Source organism: Cajanus cajan, chromosome 1 (assembly GCF_000230855.2).
Source record: "Cajanus cajan strain Asha chromosome 1, NIPB_CcT2T_4, whole genome shotgun sequence".
Classification (NCBI taxonomy): Eukaryota; Viridiplantae; Streptophyta; class Magnoliopsida; order Fabales; family Fabaceae; genus Cajanus; species Cajanus cajan.
In genome coordinates this window covers 19844526-19863248 of record NC_138517.1, presented here as the reverse complement: position 1 = coordinate 19863248, position 18723 = coordinate 19844526, and positions in this window count along the sequence as shown.

Sequence of the window (18723 nt, the reverse complement as noted above, 5' to 3'; positions counted from 1 at the left end):
AGATCAATTTCTTGAAAGTAAAAAAAAAAAAATTTTCATTTTAAGCATTAGCATAGGGACATCATTGCATAACATGCATATGGCATAAGGATGCACAAAAAGGGTATATATAAAAATAAAAAATAAAAAATAAAAAATAAATCCAATCCATTCTTGTTTTGCATTTTCATGTGCATCCATGCATCCATACTCACCATGGGGCATCCACAACCATCCATCAACAATCAAACAATCAATCATCAATGAATCAAAAGGACTCCGCAACAAATGCCTGGAGAGGCATCACAATACTCACATGGCAGGGTCAACATCGGAATCTCTACCAGCCATCTACTTCTTTGCCCACCAACACAGGGGCACAACAAACATCTCCTGCCCATCCACCTAGGGCAATCTTTCATCCCACAACACCAACAAGAAAAGCCAAAAAAAAAATTAGAGGCATCACGACACACCTCCTGCCTAACATCCTTGGGGCAAAATCTACCATAAGTCAAGCAAACCAATGAGGGCACCGATAGTTTCCTCAAAATACAAAAAGGTCTGGAGAGACTATACTCACATCCCAATCCGGTATATGACAAAGCCGTGAGGGAAAGGTCTGGAGAGACTATACTCACATTCCAATCCAGTATACGACAAAGCCGTGAGGGAAAGGTCTGGAGAGACTGTACTCACATCCCAATCCGGTATACGACAAAGCCATGAGGGAAAGGTCTAGAGAGACTGTACTCACATCCCAATCCGGTATACGACAAAGCCATGAGGGAAAGGTCTGGAGAGACTGTACTCACATCCCAATCCGGTATACGACAAAGCTGTGAGGGAAAGGTCTGGAGAGACTATACTCACCTCCCAATCCGGTATACGACAAAGTCGTGAGGGAAAGGTTTGGAGAGACTGTACTCACCTCCCAACCCGGTATACGACAAAGCCGTGAGGGAAAGGTCTGGAGAGACTGTACTCAAATATCAATCCGGTATACGACAAAGTTGTGAGAGAAAGGTCTGGAGAGACTGTACTCGCATCCCAACCCGGTATATGACAAAGCCGTGAGAGAAAGGTCTGGAGAGACTGTACTCACCTCCCAACCCAGTATACGACAAAGTCATGAGGTAAAGGTCTGGAGAGACTGTACTCAAATCCCAATCTGGTATACGACAAAGCCGTGAGGGAAAGGTCTGGAGAGACTGTACTTGCATCCCAACCCGGTATATGACAAAGCCATGAGGGAAATGTCTGGAGAGACTGTACTCACCTCCCAATCCAGTATACGACAAAGTCGTGAGGGAAAGGTCTGGAGAGACTGTACTCACCTCCCAATCCAGTATACGATAAAGCCGTGAGGGAAAGGTCTAGAGAGACTGTAGTTACATCCCAATTCGGTATACGACAAAGTTGTGAGGGAAGCTGAGCTACGAAAATACTCCCTCTTCAAAAAACTACAAATAAAAGAACGCACTATCACAAGAGAAACAATGAAGCATCTACTTGAAGACTGAAGATCAGGTGTACAGTTCGTCAACCTTGTTACCCAATAGAGTATGCAACCAACACTCAACTCCTCTAAAGGGCGAGGACACGAGCAAATACACCTATCCAAGAGAAAGAACGTAGAAGCCCCAACACCAAAGAGACGAGGAGGAGACTCGGACAAAATGTCTACGTCTTTACTTGCCTTTGGAAAAGCAACACATAGCTACTCCAAAGGACAAGTAAAGAGGGGCAGCTGTAGACACCCAATTTCGTCCAGGGGCACACAAACAAGGAAATGGACCTCCGTTATTAAGGGAAGGAGCTCCCAAAGCAGGCAAACAACAAGACAGGACATCAGAAGGCCTAAAGGCCAAATAAGGTAGCTTTAGTAGCCTGGAACGGGACGTTCCCAACCCCGGAATGGTCTGTTCCAAAATTGGAACGGGTAGTTCCAATATCAGAACGAGTCGTTCCAACGTGACTAAAACACCTAAAAAGTCCTAGGCTGGAATAGGTCGTTCCAATGCCAGAACGGGCCATTCCAAACAAGTCAAATTTGGAACTGGCCGTTCTAGAAAAGGCAACTTTGTGTTAATTTCCACTCTAGAACGGGCCGTTTCAGTTTCAAAATGGGTCGTTCCAGGGTGTGTAATTAGCACAAAACGACTGGCCTAGAACGGGCCGTTCTAAATCCGGAACGGGCCGTTCTGGCACCCTTCTGATTCTTATAAATAGAAGTCTCGGGCATAGTTCTTTGGGCAGCCAGAGAAATTTCGAATAAGACTCTTTTGAGCATGAAAGTTCTCTATCTCTCTCCCTTCTATTGTATTTCTTGAGATTTGTGTCGCATCTTTATCTGCTCTCTCCCTCCTATTGTATTTCTTGAGATCTGTGAGGCATACTGTAGTGTGAAAGGTTTCCACAAAGCACCTTCTCCATATTTGAAGATTCAATAAAGCTCGTTCAAGAGGTATTTCAGTCAATCTTCTTCTCTCTTTTTTATTTCTCATCTTTATCTTTTTTTGTTATAATAAACGTCATAATGTAGATATTTTAGGGTTAACCGCTTAATTTATATTTTAAGCATGTAAATAAACATTAATAAAGGGGATTCAATATTTAATTTATTAATTCTTATCGTGTTAATTTCATCATAGGGTACCGATTTAGGGAATTGTAGGGGTGCTTAATACCTTCTCTACATGTAATCGACCCCGAATCCAATTATGGTTATCAAGGCCATTATTGGACCTTAAAAAAAACCTTTTCTTTTTCCAATGTTTTGAGTAAAACATTGGTGGCGACTCCATGAACCTATTTTCAAAACCATTGATTAAAGATTAGTTTGGTGTCCGGGCATTCTTTAATTGATGAGATTTTCAAAGGATGTCTAAACCATAGTTTGCAAGATCAAAAATTTTTGGGTTGCGACAATGGGCCTTTTGAAAAGAGGAAAGAGTCTAACCAGTGGAGGCAGACAATCGTTTGCATGTCTACGAAGAACAGAGAAACCTCCATGGGTACTGCTGTCAGAAGCAGTAAGTGTCTTGCAAAATGAATGGACCTTGACCCTTGGAGATTCAGGCAGAGGATCATTTGGGCTAGTCACCTCACTTTGCTAAACCAACAAGGCAGGGAAAAATAAGACATACACAACATGGGAAAGAGAAACCAAATGGGAAAAAAACAGTTATGACTGAAAAAGAGTTTGAGACAAATTGAGAGTAGAAAATGTTTAGATATATAAATCATGTAAAATAAAGAACAAGAGTATACTCACATCTGCTTCAGGAAGTAAAGTTATTTGTGCTTATACTTCATCTGTTTCAGGTTCAGCCTACACCACCGAGATAAATTTAACAATTAAATGATTATCAATGTATTGTAAATCATGATAAACTTTCACACAAGTTATTGAAATAAGAAGAGTATCCAGTAAGCTATAAAATAGAAAAATAAGACAGTAGAAGGACATAAACATTACCTAGTGAATTCTCCTTTAGTTCTATCTAGTGAATTCTCTTGTGTGGAACTTTTTGGGGATTACATTATATTTTGAATAAATAACCATTTCATTCAGATATTTCAGCTTGAATTCCTAATGATTTGATTTGAATTGTTTTATTAGAAGAATTAATTGTTTGCATGCAATAATTTATTTGACAATAATGATACAATAGGCTATTTTAAAACTGTAATTTGCGAAGAATTTGTCTTGAGAGTCATTAAATGGAAATCAAGGTAAAATTATATAGGTTTCTCATAAAAAACATAAAAGTAAGTAGACAAGAAACATTTGTCTCTATTTAAGAATATGTAGGTTCTCCCATGAACAACAAAATCAAAAAATTAATACATCTTCAAATATAAAAACTTATAAATAAATTTTTCAATTTCAGTAAAAGGGTTCACATGAGAATCTTCAAAATTATTCTTCAATAACCACAATAATAAAAAAATGAAGCGCAGGAGTTTACAAATTATTTTTAAAAAATAATAATTACAATTTCAAAACCATATAAAAATCTATGTCCTAAAAATCCTCTGCCCCGATGTCACAATATCAGAGCATACCCACACTTCCACTGTTGGCATTCTAGATGTCACTCGAAGCCGGATCTTCCTCACCTAAAATGTCCACAAATCGCACGGTGAGAAAAGAAAACATCTATATATATAGCACATAAGAAAACACAACATATTATCTCATTATAACTTAATATTCATAAATATTTCAACATATCGTATTTCAATCAATCATGCATCGTCATCACGTCATAATTCTCAATCACACCAATCATCACAAATCTTGCACTTCACACTATGCCAAGGTCACACTACCCATTTAACAATCTCGGGCCGTGCTCACCCCTGATATAACATTGTGCCAAGGTCACGTTATCCCTATCCTAGGGCCGTGCTCACCCCTGACATGTTAACCAATGTCACGATACCCACGTAACAATCCAGAGTCGTGCTCACCCCTGATATAACACTGTGCCAAGGTCACGTTACCCCTAACCTAGGGCCGTGCTCACCCCTGACATGTTAACCAAGGTCATGATACTCATGTAACAATCTCGGGCCGTGCTCACCCCTGGTCATAGGTGTGAAGAACCACAACCACATCTCATTCACATTTCACACAACACCTCATGGTTTAATTTCATACACATATCAGATAAGTCCAAAATAATGGGTTTCATACATATCAAGCAATTCACATTTAAATCATCAATTTTTATAATATAACAATGATATTTATAAATTAATATAATAATCAATAGAATTAGCAATTTAATATAATTGCAGCATAAATAGTAAAACCCTCAATTGTTCCAAAACCTAGCTCACAGGTACTTTTCTACAATTTCGTTCTCTCTTCCAGATCATCATTCTTACAATTTAAATATATATTTCTAATCCTCAACACATACGGAATCTAATGGTATAATTAATTCCTCAAACAGAAATAATCCAATTTTTTCAAAACCTAATCTACAGGCACTTTTCTATAATGTCGTTCTCTCTCCTAGAGCATCATTTTTACAAACAAATTATATATTTATTGTCCTAAATATATACAGAATCAAATAATGCCAATAATTCTTCAAACAGAAATATTTCTAAAATTGCTCATAATTCTAAGGGGTTCTTCCTCTACCCAATTCTCTCATGTAACTCTATATATAAATAATTCCCTTTTCTCCCGTACCTGGATATGAAGAAGCTAAATCTAAACTAGATCTGGTTGATCTCCCTTGCTGGGTTCCCCTCGATCTGAAGCAGAAAGTAGAGGAAAGAAGAGAGAGAGTAGAAGAAAAGAAATCAGAAATGAGAGGTGTGCTTTTTGGGAGTGGCAAACAGCTCTATTTATAGGCTTTTTACGCCAGCACGGCCCGTTCCAAATCCGGAACAGCCCGTTCCGGACCCTTAAAACGTGGCTAAAAATCACATCTAAAACAGCCCGTTCCAAAACCAGAACGGCCCGTTCCAAAACCAGAACAGCCCGTTCCAAAATCAGAACGGCCCGTTCTGGTGTGCATTAATTACCTCCAACGGCCATAATTTTGGGAACGCCCCGTTCCAGGCCCGTTCTCATTTAGGGTTAATGGCATATTTAATAGTCTAGAACGGCCCGTTCTACCTTGAGAACGGCCCGTTCTGGGCTATTAACTCACACACAACTTGGTAATTTGGAACGGCCCGTTCCAATTCCGGAACGGCCCGTTTCGAGCTACTAAATCACATGCTTTTTGGTAGTTTGGAACGGCCCGTTCCAATTCCGGAACAGCCCGTTCCAAGCTACTAAATCACCCCTATTACCTTTGTAAAATTACCAAAATACCCTTAATTAAAAATAAATAAATAAAAAGTGAAATAAAAATTGGGGTGTTACAATTCTCCCCTCCTTTAAGAAATTTCGTCCTCGAAATTACCTGAAGTAAATAAAAATGGATATGAAGCTTTCATCTTCTCCTCTAACTCCCAAGTAGCACTTTCAGGTGTAGCTCCTCCCCAAATAACTTTCACCAAAGGAATTTCCTTACCCCTAAGTTGCTTCACCATTCGATCCTCGACTCTCACCGGGGTAGCTTCCACAGTTAGGTTCTCCTTAACCTCAAGATGATCCGACTCAATCACATGCGAAGGATCATGGATGTATTTCCGAAGTTGGGAAATGTGGAAAACATCATGGAGATTTGACAGATTAGGAGGCAAAGCAATTTGGTAGGCAACACTACCGACTCTTTTTAGAATTTGAAAAGGACCAATAAATCGAGGAGTAAGTTTTCTGGATTTCAATGCCCTGCCAACCCCAGTCCACGAAGTGACTTTCAAAAACACATGGTCACCTTCTTGAAATTCCAAGTCCTTCCTTCTCCTGTCAGCATAACTTTTCTGTCTACTCTGACCTGTCCTCATCCTCTCTTGTATCAATCTAACCTTATCAGTGGTTTGTTGCACAATCTCAGGTCCTAAGATAACATTATCACCAGGCTCGCACCAACACAAAGGGGTCCTACATCTCCTACCATACAAGGCTTCATAAGGTGCCATACCTATACTAGAGTGGTAACTATTATTATAGGTAAACTCTATCAAAGGTAAAAGACTATCCCAACTACCCCCTTGGTCCAACACACAGGCTCTAAGCAAATCCTCTAAAGATTGAATAGTCCTCTCAGTCTGACCATCAGTTTGAGGGTGGTAAGCTGAACTAAGTCTAAGTTGGGTCCCCAAAGCTCGTTGTAGGCTCTCCCAAAATCTAGAGGTGAATCTAGGGTCTCTATCTGAAACTATGCTAGATGGTATCCCATGCAATCTCACAATCTCATCAATATATAGTCCAGCCAATCTCTCTAGAGAATACCTAATGTTAATAGGTAAGAAATGTGCACTCTTAGTCAACCTATCAACTATAACCCAAATGGAATCATGCCCTCTCCTAGTCCTAGGCAAAGCAACTACAAAATCCATTGAAATGCTATCCCACTTCCACTCAGGTATACTCAAAGGCTGAAGTAGTCCTGAAGGTTTCTGATGTTCTATCTTAGCCTTCTGACACACTAAACTGGCACTCACAAATTCAGCTATATCTTTCTTCATCCTAGGCCACCAAAATATCTTCCTAAGGTCTTGATACATCTTAGTTGCCCCTGGGTGAAAACTAAGCTTGCTCCTATGACCTTCCTCTAGGATCAAACGTCTAAGTGTAGGGTCACTAGGCACGCACACTCGGTCTTTAAATCTTAACACTCCATCTACATTCAAGGTAAATTCTCCTCCAACACCTTGTCCTATAGCATCACGTCTAGCCATTAGAAATGAATCCACTAACTGTGCTTCTCCAATTTCCCTCAACAACTCACTAGTCACCCGAGTCATACCTAATCTCACACTTCTAGGGGTCACCTCACAAGTCAAACTCAAGTCTCTAAATTGAGCCAAAAGGTCCATCTCCCTAATCATAAGAGAAGACAAATGTAAAGATTTCCTACTCAATGCATCAGCCACCACATTAGCTTTACCCGGATGATAACTAAGATCAAACTCATAGTCCTTAAGGAACTCTAACCATCTCCTTTGTCTCATATTTAATTCCTTTTGGTCAAATAAATACCTAAGACTCTTATGATCACTAAACACCTCAAATTTTGAACCATACAAATAATGTCTCCAAATCTTAAGTGTGAATACCACAGCTGCTAATTCAAGATCATGGATGGGGTAATTCTTCTCATGTATTTTCAATTGCCTAGATGCATAAGATACGACCTTTCCTTCTTGCATTAACACTCCACCCAAACCCATCTTAGAAGCGTCACAATAAACCACAAAAGTCTTACTAAGGTCAGGCAACACTAAAACAGGTGCACTAGTCAACTTCTCCTTAAGGGCTCGGAAACTATTCTCACATTTACTATCCCATACAAACACAACTCCTTTCCTAGTTAAACTTGTCAAGGGTAATGCTAACTTAGAGAATCCCTCTATGAATCTTCTATAGTATCCAGCCAATCTAAGAAAACTCCTAATCTCACTAACTGACTTAGGTGTCTCCCATTTAAGCACCGCCTCAACTTTAGATGGATCTACTGCTATACCCCCACTTGAAATCACGTGTCCTAAGGAACTCACCTCCTCTAGCCAAAAGTCACACTTGGACAACTTGACATAAAGTTGTCTCTCCCTGAGGGTTTGAAGTACTACCTTTAAGTGTTCCTTATGCTCCTCTTTAGTCTTGGAATAAACTAGTATGTCATCTATGAAGACAACTACAAATTTATCCAAATACGGATGAAAAATTTGGTTCATGTAATCCATAAAAATTGCAGGAGCATTTGTCACACCAAAAGGCATTACTAGATACTCATAGTGTCCATAACGAGTCCTAAATGTTGTCTTAGGTACATCCTCACCCTTAACTCTAATCTGATGGTACCCCGATCTAAGATCAATTTTACTAAATACACAAGTACCCACCAACTGGTCCATAAGATCATCTATCCTAGGCAATGGATATTTATTCTTAATGGTCACCTTATTCAATTGGCGATAATCTACACACAATCTCATGCTACCATCCTTCTTCTTGACTAAAAGTACGGGTGCTCCCCAAGGTGATACACTAGGCCTCACAAACCCCTTCTCCAACAAGTCTTCTATTTGTTTCTTAAGCTCCACTAACTCTACGGGTGACATCCTATAAGGTGCAATAGAAATAGGTCCTGTTCCTGGTACTAAGTCTATGGAAAATTCTACTTCTCTTCTAGGTGGTAAGCTAGACATATCATCAGAGAAGACATCCGAAAAGTCACATACAACAGGCAGTTCATTCACCAAAACATTACTCTCAGAATTCAAAGAAGCTAACAACATGTACACTTGGGTATCCTCTTGCAAAGATACCTTAACTTGGTTGGCAGTCAAATAATCCTTACTCACTTTTTCAACAGGATCACCAAAAACCATAGATTTATCAGCACAATTCAAAAGGACATGATTGGAAGATAACCAATCCATACCTAGAATAACATCTAGCTGACTTAGAGGTAAACAAATTAAGTCAACCATGAAATCTCTACCCTCAATAATCAAAGGACATTTTAAACAGACATCAGAAGTAGACACTGAACCACTAGTTGGTGTCTCTACTATTAACTCAAAAGACAAGGAAGAAATAGGAAATTTTAATTTGGACACACACGCATGTGATATAAAAGAGTGAGTCGCACCAGAGTCATACAAAACAATTAAAGGAGTTCCATTGATGAAACACATACCCTGGATTAAGTCTTTGGATTGTGAAGCTTCAGCACCACTCAAGGCAAACACCCTTCCTGTCGCTCGAGGTTTGCTAGCACTCCCCCCAACCTCTGTTGTCTTGTTCTTGGGGCAATCACGAGCTCTGTGTCCCTTCTCTTGACATTTGAAACACGTTATTTCTCTAGGCAACGGACATTCATATGCCCTATGACCTGGCTTCCCACAATTGTAGTAGTTGTTGTGTGAAACAGAACCCACACTTCCTCCTCTAGAAGTTTGGCTAGCCGTGGGAACTTGGCTTCTTTGTTGCACAGAACCTTGATTATTCACCTTAGAACTTGAATTCCCGGCAAACTTGGTGTAAGGTTTACCCTTACTAGATGACCCAAACTTATTATTCCTCATGGGTCCTCCACTCTTATAATGAGTTACCCTAGCACGGTTATCCTCATCATATACTCGGCACTTGTTCACCAATTCGTGATAGTGAGTAATCCCTTGATAATTGAAAACTTGTTTAATCTCAGGGCGAAGACCACTCACAAACTTCACACATTTGTCCTCCTTATTGCCCACACCATCATACATAGGGAAAAATTTGACCAAGTCTTCAAACTTAGTCACGTACTCAGCCACAGAAGCCTCTCCTTGCTTCAATTCAAGGAATTCCACCTGTTTCTTATGTCTCACATCTCGGGGAAAGTATTTCTCTAAGAACAGCCGCTTGAAATTCTCCCAGTTCACTTGGGTACCTGCAGCTATCATTCTTTGTAAAGCACATTGCCACCAGATGCCAGCCTCTCCAGAAAGCATGAAGGCAGCCAAAGTCACCTTCTGTATCAAAGGACATCCCAAAGCTTGGAATATCTTTTCAACTTCGAAAATCCAGTCAGTAGCTCCATCAGGATTATAACCCCCACGGAAGCTTGGCGGATTATTACGCTGGAACCTCTCCAACCAATCTATCTCTGGTTGTTGGTTCATATTACCAAGAGCCACGGTCGTTCCTACCTCCTGCCATTACTTTTCTGATCACCAGAAAAGTTAACAATTATATTATAAGTAAACAATAAACTTAATCAATCATAGCACATATCAACAAATTTCACAATCAAATCATTCAATCAATTATCTACCAAACAAGCATAGTAGACTCATAACTCACGGCCGATTGGATCGACCTGCTCTAATACCACTAAATGTGACACCCTTACTACCCCAACATATATATTGTAAGAATAAAAACTTATAAATAAATTTTTCAATTTCGGTAAAAAGGTTCACATGAGAATCTTCAAAATTATTCTTCAATAACCACAATAATAAAAAAATGAAGCGCAGGAGTTTACAAATTATTTTAAAAAAATAATAATTACAATTTCAAAACCATATAAAAATCTATGTCCTAAAAATCCTCTGCCCCGATGTCACAATATCAGACCCACACTTCCACTGTTGGCATTCTAGATGCCACTCGAAGCCGGATCTTCCTCACCTAAAATGTTCACAAATCGCACGGTGAGAAAAGAAAACATCTATATATATAGCACATAAGAAAACACAACATATTATCTCATTATAACTTAATATTCATAAATATTTTAACATATCGTATTTCAATCAATCATGCATCGTCATCACGTCATAATTCTCAATCACACCAATCATCACAAATCTTGCACTTCACACAATGCCAAGGTCACGCTACCCATTTAACAATCTCGGGCCGTGCTCACCCCTGATATAACATTGTGCCAAGGTCACGTTATCCCTATCATAGGGTCGTGCTCACCCCTGACATGTTAACCAAGGTCACGATACCCACGTAACAATCCAGAGTCGTGCTCACCCCTGATATAACACTGTGCCAAGGTCACGTTACCCCTAACCTAGGGCTGTGCTCACCCCTGACATGTTAACCAAGGTCACGATACTCATGTAACAATCTCAGGCCGTGCTCACCCCTGGTCATAGGTGTGAAGAACCACAACCACATCTCATTCACATTTCACACAACACCTCATGGTTTAATTTCATACACATATCAGATAAGTCCAAAATAATGAGTTTCATACATATCAAGCAATTCACATTTAAATCATCAATTTTTATAATATAACAATGATATTCATAAATTAATATAATAATCAATAGAATTAGCAATTTAATATAATTGCAGCATAAATAGTAAAACCCTCAATTGTTCCAAAACCTAGCTCACATGTACTTTTCTACAATTTCGTTCTCTCTTCCAGATCATCATTCTTACAATTTAAATATATATTTCTAATCCTCAACACATACGGAATCTAATGGTATAATTAATTCCTCAAACAGAAATAATCCAATTTTTCCAAAACCTAACCTACAGGCACTTTTCTATAATGTCGTTCTCTCTCCTAGAGCATCATTTTTACAAACAAATTATATATTTATTGTCCTAAATATATACAGAATCAAATAATGCCAATAATTCTTCAAACAGAAATATTTCTAAAATTGCTCATAATTCTAAGGGGTTCTTCCTCTACCCAATTCCCTCATGTAACTCTATATATAAATAATTCCCTTTTCCCCCGTACCTGGATATGAAGAAGCTGAATCTAAACTAGATCTGGTTGATCTCCCTTGCTGGGTTCCCCTCGGTCTGAAGCAGAAAGTAGAGGAAAGAAGAGAGAGAGCAGAAGAAAAGAAATCAGAAATGAGAGGTGTGCTTTTTGGGAGTGGCAAACAACTCTATTTATAGGCTTTTTACGCCGGAACGGCCCGTTCCGGACCCTTAAAACGTGGCTAAAAATCACATCCAAAACGGCCCGTTCCAAAACCAGAACGGCCCATTCTGGTGTGCATTAATTACCCCCAACGGACATAATTTTGGGAACGCCCCGTTCCAGGCCCGTTCTCATTTAGGGTTAATGGCAGATTTAATAGTCTGGAACGGCCCGTTCTACCTTGAGAACGGCCCGTTCTGGGCTATTAACTCACACACAACTTGGTAATTTGGAACGGCCCGTTCCAATTCCGGAACGGCCCGTTCCGAGCTACTAAATCACATGCTTTTTGGTAGTTTGGAACGGCCCGTTCCAATTCCGGAACAACCCGTTCCAAGCTACTAAATCACCCCTATTACCTTTGTAAAATTACCAAAATACCCTTAATTAAATAAATAAATAAAAAGTGAAATAAAAATTGGGGTGTTACATCTACAAAAATAAAATAAAATATTCTATCAATTTCAAAAATTTAAAATATAAACTAAAGAATATATAAATTTTTAATATAAACTCACCTTGCTCAAATTTATCAAGCTCTTTAGGATCCTCATCAAAAAGTATAGAGAAAGGTGTTCCTTTCAACCAATCTTGGGTGCAAACAAGTACTTCCACTATTTTAGGCATTAGGCAACTACAATAAGGACTAACCACCCTTCCGCCTGTACTGAATGCACTTTCTGATGCTATAGTAGAGATGGTAATGGCCAACACCTCGCGAGCCATGTTTGCAAGGATAGGAAATCTAGTTGAGTTGACTTTCCACCAATGTAAAACATCAAGCTCAACTAACTTTGTATAAGGTTCAGGATCTTCTCTCAAATATTTATCATGCTCTGATATATAATCAAATCTACGTCCAGTAGCTCTTATGTAGAAACTCATGCCATGAAGATCATCATCTTCATCATCTAGCTGTGATTCTTGTTGGCTACTTTGAGAACCCTCCTCAACACCTTGATATTGTTCATAAAGTGTTTTCAAAGATGACAACAATTTTGATTTCAATTGACTAGCCATATCAGATTCAAATATATAGTCAATGAAGTAATTAACAAAATCCAACTTACTCCTAGGATCAAGCACAACAACAATCAATAATAAGATATTAATTCCATTAGGATTTCCCCAATATTTGTCATACTTTCCCTTCATCCTCAATGCCATCAACCTTATGCTCACATCACTACTCTCAACACATCTAGTGGCACACTACCATTACCTTTGGCCATTTCAACACCAAATTTCTTGTCTTGCATATCTAGCAAGACAAAGGCATCTTTGTACTTCAAGCTTGCCTCTAACATTAAGTAAGTTGAATTCCACCTGGTTTCAACATCAAGGCAAATAAGACCTTTGTAAGAAATTCCCTCTTGCTCAACACAAGCCTTGAATCTAGCAAATCTAGCTAGAGAAGACTTCACATATTTAACTGCATTTTGAATTTTCAAAATTGAATCTTTGATCTCTTTTAAACCATCCTTCACAATCAAACTCAATATATGTGCACAACAACGCATATGGGCATATTCTCCCTTTAAGACAAGACAATTCCATGATAACATCCTCCTTTTAAGATATTAGACCCCCCAACATCATTTGCTGTAGCATTATCCACAATGATACTAAGGACCTGCTTCAACTCCCAATTATTCAAACAAGCCTCAACATGTTTAGCAATGAGCTCTCCTGAATGTCCTGTTGTTTGAGAAAAATTCAAAATTTTCTTTTGAAGCTTCCAGTCATTGTCAACAAAGTGCACTAATTTTGGATTGAAGTCCATGTGTCGGTAGTTAAGCAAACCCTCCTACATTGTTTTGATAGAAAAAATTTTAAATTTGCTTTTTCTTCTTCATAAAGTACCCACATTTCACGCCTCAATGTGGTGCGGGATGGGACTTCAAATCGTGGTTGCAAGGACCATACAAAGTCACGAAAGTCATCATCTTCCACAAATAAAAAAGGAAGCTCAAACTTCACAAACATCTTCACCAACTTCATTCGAGATGCATTTTGGTCAAATATAGAAATAGTTGGCGAAGGGCCAACACTAACCCCTTCTATAGCCGATGATGAAAGTTTTTGCCTCTTGAATACTTCTCTATTAGGATTTTCTTTGCATCTCATCAAATGATTCCTCATGCCACTTGTCCCAGCCAAATATTTAATCAAATCTCCACAGTAATTGCATTTAGCCTTTTTCTTAGAATAAGGTTTTTGTTTAGTAAAATGTTCTCACATGTTTGACCGACCTTTACTTTGCCCAGTCGATGATGAATCAATACAAGGGGGGGTACATCATTAATTCTAGAAGCATCTGGTGTGAGAGTTTCTATGGTGTTTGGCAATGTAAAGTTCATCTGATAACAAAAAACAAGGATGCAAGAAAAATATGTTACTAATTACTACTATATAACACACAATATAAAGGAAAATATATCACCTTTTAATGTTTTGGGCTATATAGGTTGGGATCAGGACAACTTGTATACAAAATTAATCATTTTTATACATAAAATATATTAACTTTTAAGAAAAATATATTATCATTTTTATATCGACTAACTTTCTGCTCATACAACTAACTTTCTGCTCATAGGCTCAACAATAAACCATTTTCTAAACTCTACCAACATCTTAATATTCAAAATGTCCGAAGCATAGATGTGACCTGCAATTACCTAGAACAAGTTCCTTATCAGTCTCCTAATTTTCATGGCTACAATAGAGATATCTATTTCATGCAAAACTCAACTGATTAATTTCACCCAAAACTTAATTAAACGCAAGCCAGTCAAAGCACAAACAATGTCATGTTTCCAATACATCTTCAGTACCAGCTACAAAGACTCCAACTTTGCAAAATGAACCAACACCTTTTAACCAAAAAACACAGAAAAGGATACAATTTTTAAAATAAATTTCCACTCCACCAAAAAAGAAATTATTAAAGAGAAGAATATCACAGAACACTACCTTAAAACCATGACATTTCAACAGCTTTTCAATTTGGTTGAAGAATATAGTATTACTCAAATGCAGTAGAATATAATATAAACGACGTGGTTGCCAAATGTCAATAATACACATTATCAAACAATTTATGGGAATGAAATTTTAATTATAATCGAAGAATATTCACTTTTTTTGCTTCTCTATTTTGCCAAATTTATTCTAAGGATTAACAATTGTTATTAAATTAAAAGGTATAAAGTCTCCATAGATAATTATTGTGATTTTATCATAAATATGGCAAATGCAACCCCACAGGCCAGAGCAATTGGAGTTGGGCAAATCTTGGTGGAGAATGTGTAGAAATATAAAGGAAAATAGGCATTAATTCTACAATGTCTTTGGAATAGTTTGGAAGGAAAAAACAAGGACAATAAATTTAGTTGTTTGTGTTGGAGTGTTTTTATATCGAAGAGAATGAGTAAAAGCTTGTTGCTAACTTGCGATAAGGAGCACAGACATGAAACTAATTGCAACTAGGGAATCAACAAAGAAATAAAAAAACAAAAACAAAAATTTAGGGAAAAAGGGATACCCAGATGAAATTTTACATAAAAAAAGTGAACCTTACAATGAAGAAAGAAGAGAGAATCCGTGGTCGGTGCTTGAGGAAGAAGGAATCTGTAGTAAGGAATCAGGAACCGTGCGGTGGCTAGTGTGTGAAGACTGAAGACCCTTGCAAAAAATTTGCAAAGTGAAACCCCGACCTGTGCTGTGCGCCCGTGTAGTGCTTTTATTTTTTATTTTTAGTTAATTACAATAAACTGAACTATAACTTAATAAATTCAATTTTAAAAAACTAAACTAGAAAATAATTTAATTCAGTTTTATTTTAAATAGTTTCAATTTTTTAGTTTAAAATAATTCAGTTATTTAATAGTTTAGTTTAATTTAGTTAATTTTGTCCAATCCTAATTTTTAGATTAAAATTATTGTATATTACCATAGATTCTACGGACGACTATAATATTACTTTGAAAAATGATAAATTGTCTGAAACAACGTTTTGAAAATAATTTTAAATCATTAAAATTTAATTTAAATTATAAAATATTAAAAAAATTAATTATTTTATAATAAATTTATTAAAAAATATCAATACTTTAATGTTTCGAAGGATGATTTGGAAGTCATTTTGGAGATATAGGAATCTCTTTAACTTTTATTCTCTTCGTCACCCTTTCCCTTAATCACCTTTGCCACCAACACTGTAGATATGTCTATATCCACCACAACCTCTACTATGGTTGCCATAAGATCAAATAGATCACAAATCAAATATTAGAACGAGATGAAGAAATTTAATTTTTAATTTGAATTGTGTCAAATTAGAACCTTCAAATTTGAAATCATGTGCATTTCTTAGGAAGAAGAAATTGAAAAGAGTGGTGTGATAGTTCACGTGGACACCTCTGTGGTCGTGTCGTAGTTCGCTCTTGCACATTGTCGCGAACCATACTCGTGTTTCGTTGCGTGACGATCTACACTCAGGCTCCTCTTTTGCACTTGCGCGCTTCTGTCGCACTCATGCACCTTTGTGTCGTTTCCACTGCTGCTTCTTTTTCATCACACTTGTAGATGAAAAATAAAAACCACAAGAAATGAGAAAGAAGAAAAAGAATGAGAGAGAAAAAGTGAAAAAGAAGGTAAAGAAGGGGCATTGCCACAAAAAATTATATCTACTGCAGTGCACGGTGGACAAAAGCTCTCTAATGATTGAGGAGAAGAAGGGATGATAAGATATAATATGGAGCGAACACCTCACTAATATGAGTTAGAGATTATTTTATGGGTTTGGTAGAATAATTTATATATATATATATATATATATATATATATATATATATATATATAATCAAGAATCATGTTTTGGAAATTATAAATTTTAGAAATTATGATTTTTTAAGAATAATTAAAATATATTTGATTATTTATAAAAAATTTTGAGAATATTTTTACACGATTATCATAAATTAAAGATTTTTAAGGTAATTATAATAGTATATTCCTCAGTTTATAAATACTTTTTACAAAAATATTTTTTATTAAAATAAACTCATTATATATATACACTTAAATCTTATTACAAATATGATATTAAACTATTTTTAAAAAATTAAAAACTTATTAAAATTATTTAAATATTGAATTCAACAAAAAAAATAAAAAATAAAAATGTTACATTATAATTAAGAAGAATAAAAATATATTATTTTATTTTATTTAAATAAAAAAAATTTAACATATACCATATACAAACAAAATAGATTTTAATAATATTAAAATTGACAAAATTAAGATGTAATGAGATGCACGAAAGAGAGATAAATAGAGAGATATGGGAGAGAGAGAGAAGGGTAAGGGAGAGCGAGGAAGAAAGGGGGAGTGAGGAAGAAAGGGGGAGTGAGAGTGAAAGAGACATAGAGCGAGAAAGAAAAATAAGAGGGAGAGAGAGGAAAAAAGAGGGGGAGTAAGAGTGAGAGTGAGAGAGAAAGAGAAATAGAAATAAAATGAGAGAAATATATATTTTAAAAAAAAGGAATATTATGGTCTTTTACACACACACGTGTATATATATATATATATATATATATAACTTTCCTCCTAACTTGGGAAAGTTGAATTCTCATCCTTTTTATGAGAATGTTTTTGTGGGAAAGTGAGATAAAATTGGTCGTAGAAAACTATATTCCTAAAAAAATTTTAAATAGCTACCAAACATGAAAATTATTAAATTAAGATTCTCATTTTAAGATTACGAGAAAAGTATAAACATTTTACGTATCAAACATTTCCTAGGTGACAAAATAGGTGATGACAAACTATTTGAGAGAGTAGTCTATCTTAGCATTGGTCTTTCCATAAGCTAACATTAATTTAAGCATAAGTTAATTTATAGAAGTCATCTCTCATAAATTTATCTGAAATCTTATTTTTAACTTATGCATAAATTAGTTTTATCTTATAGAGAAGTTAATTCAAATTTTTCTTCCTATATATTTTTCTCTTAAAATTGCTTATGGAGAAACTTATATAAAATAGTAATTATTTTTAATTTTGTGACACAATATTATCTTTCACCTGTTCAAGACATGAAAATTGTATCATTGACAAAATTACAATGTAAGTTTAACTTATAATTTTGGCTCATTAATGAGATAAATTTTATGTATTTCATTAGTACAAAAAATTCAAATTCGTGTAATAAAATTGAAAACAATAATTATTTTGAAATGATGAACTCAAATTTATAAAATTAAAAAATAATTTTTTTAAAAATATGAAATAAAAATCTTAAAAATAAGATAAAAAACTTAAAAATATAAATTAGCGTAATATTAACACTCATTTTGTCCCTCTTTCAAACTATTTTATTTTCTTAATTGTGATTACAAACTACATTATTATTAAGTTTTAATGACATATAAAATCCAATTTTAATTCTAAAATAATTATACATTTTTTAAAATTTAATCTTCATCATCTCTATTTTATTTTTAAAATAATTATACATTCAACTAATTTGTAAGTATTATAAAAGTTATAGAATTTTTGGTATACATAATTTTGTGTACAAATTTACCCGTTATTTGTTTCATAAGTTACTATTTCTATTTATTTTAATTCAACACGACATTTCATTCATTTATGTTGTTAGAATCGAAACTGATTACTTTACCGATCCAAAAGAATT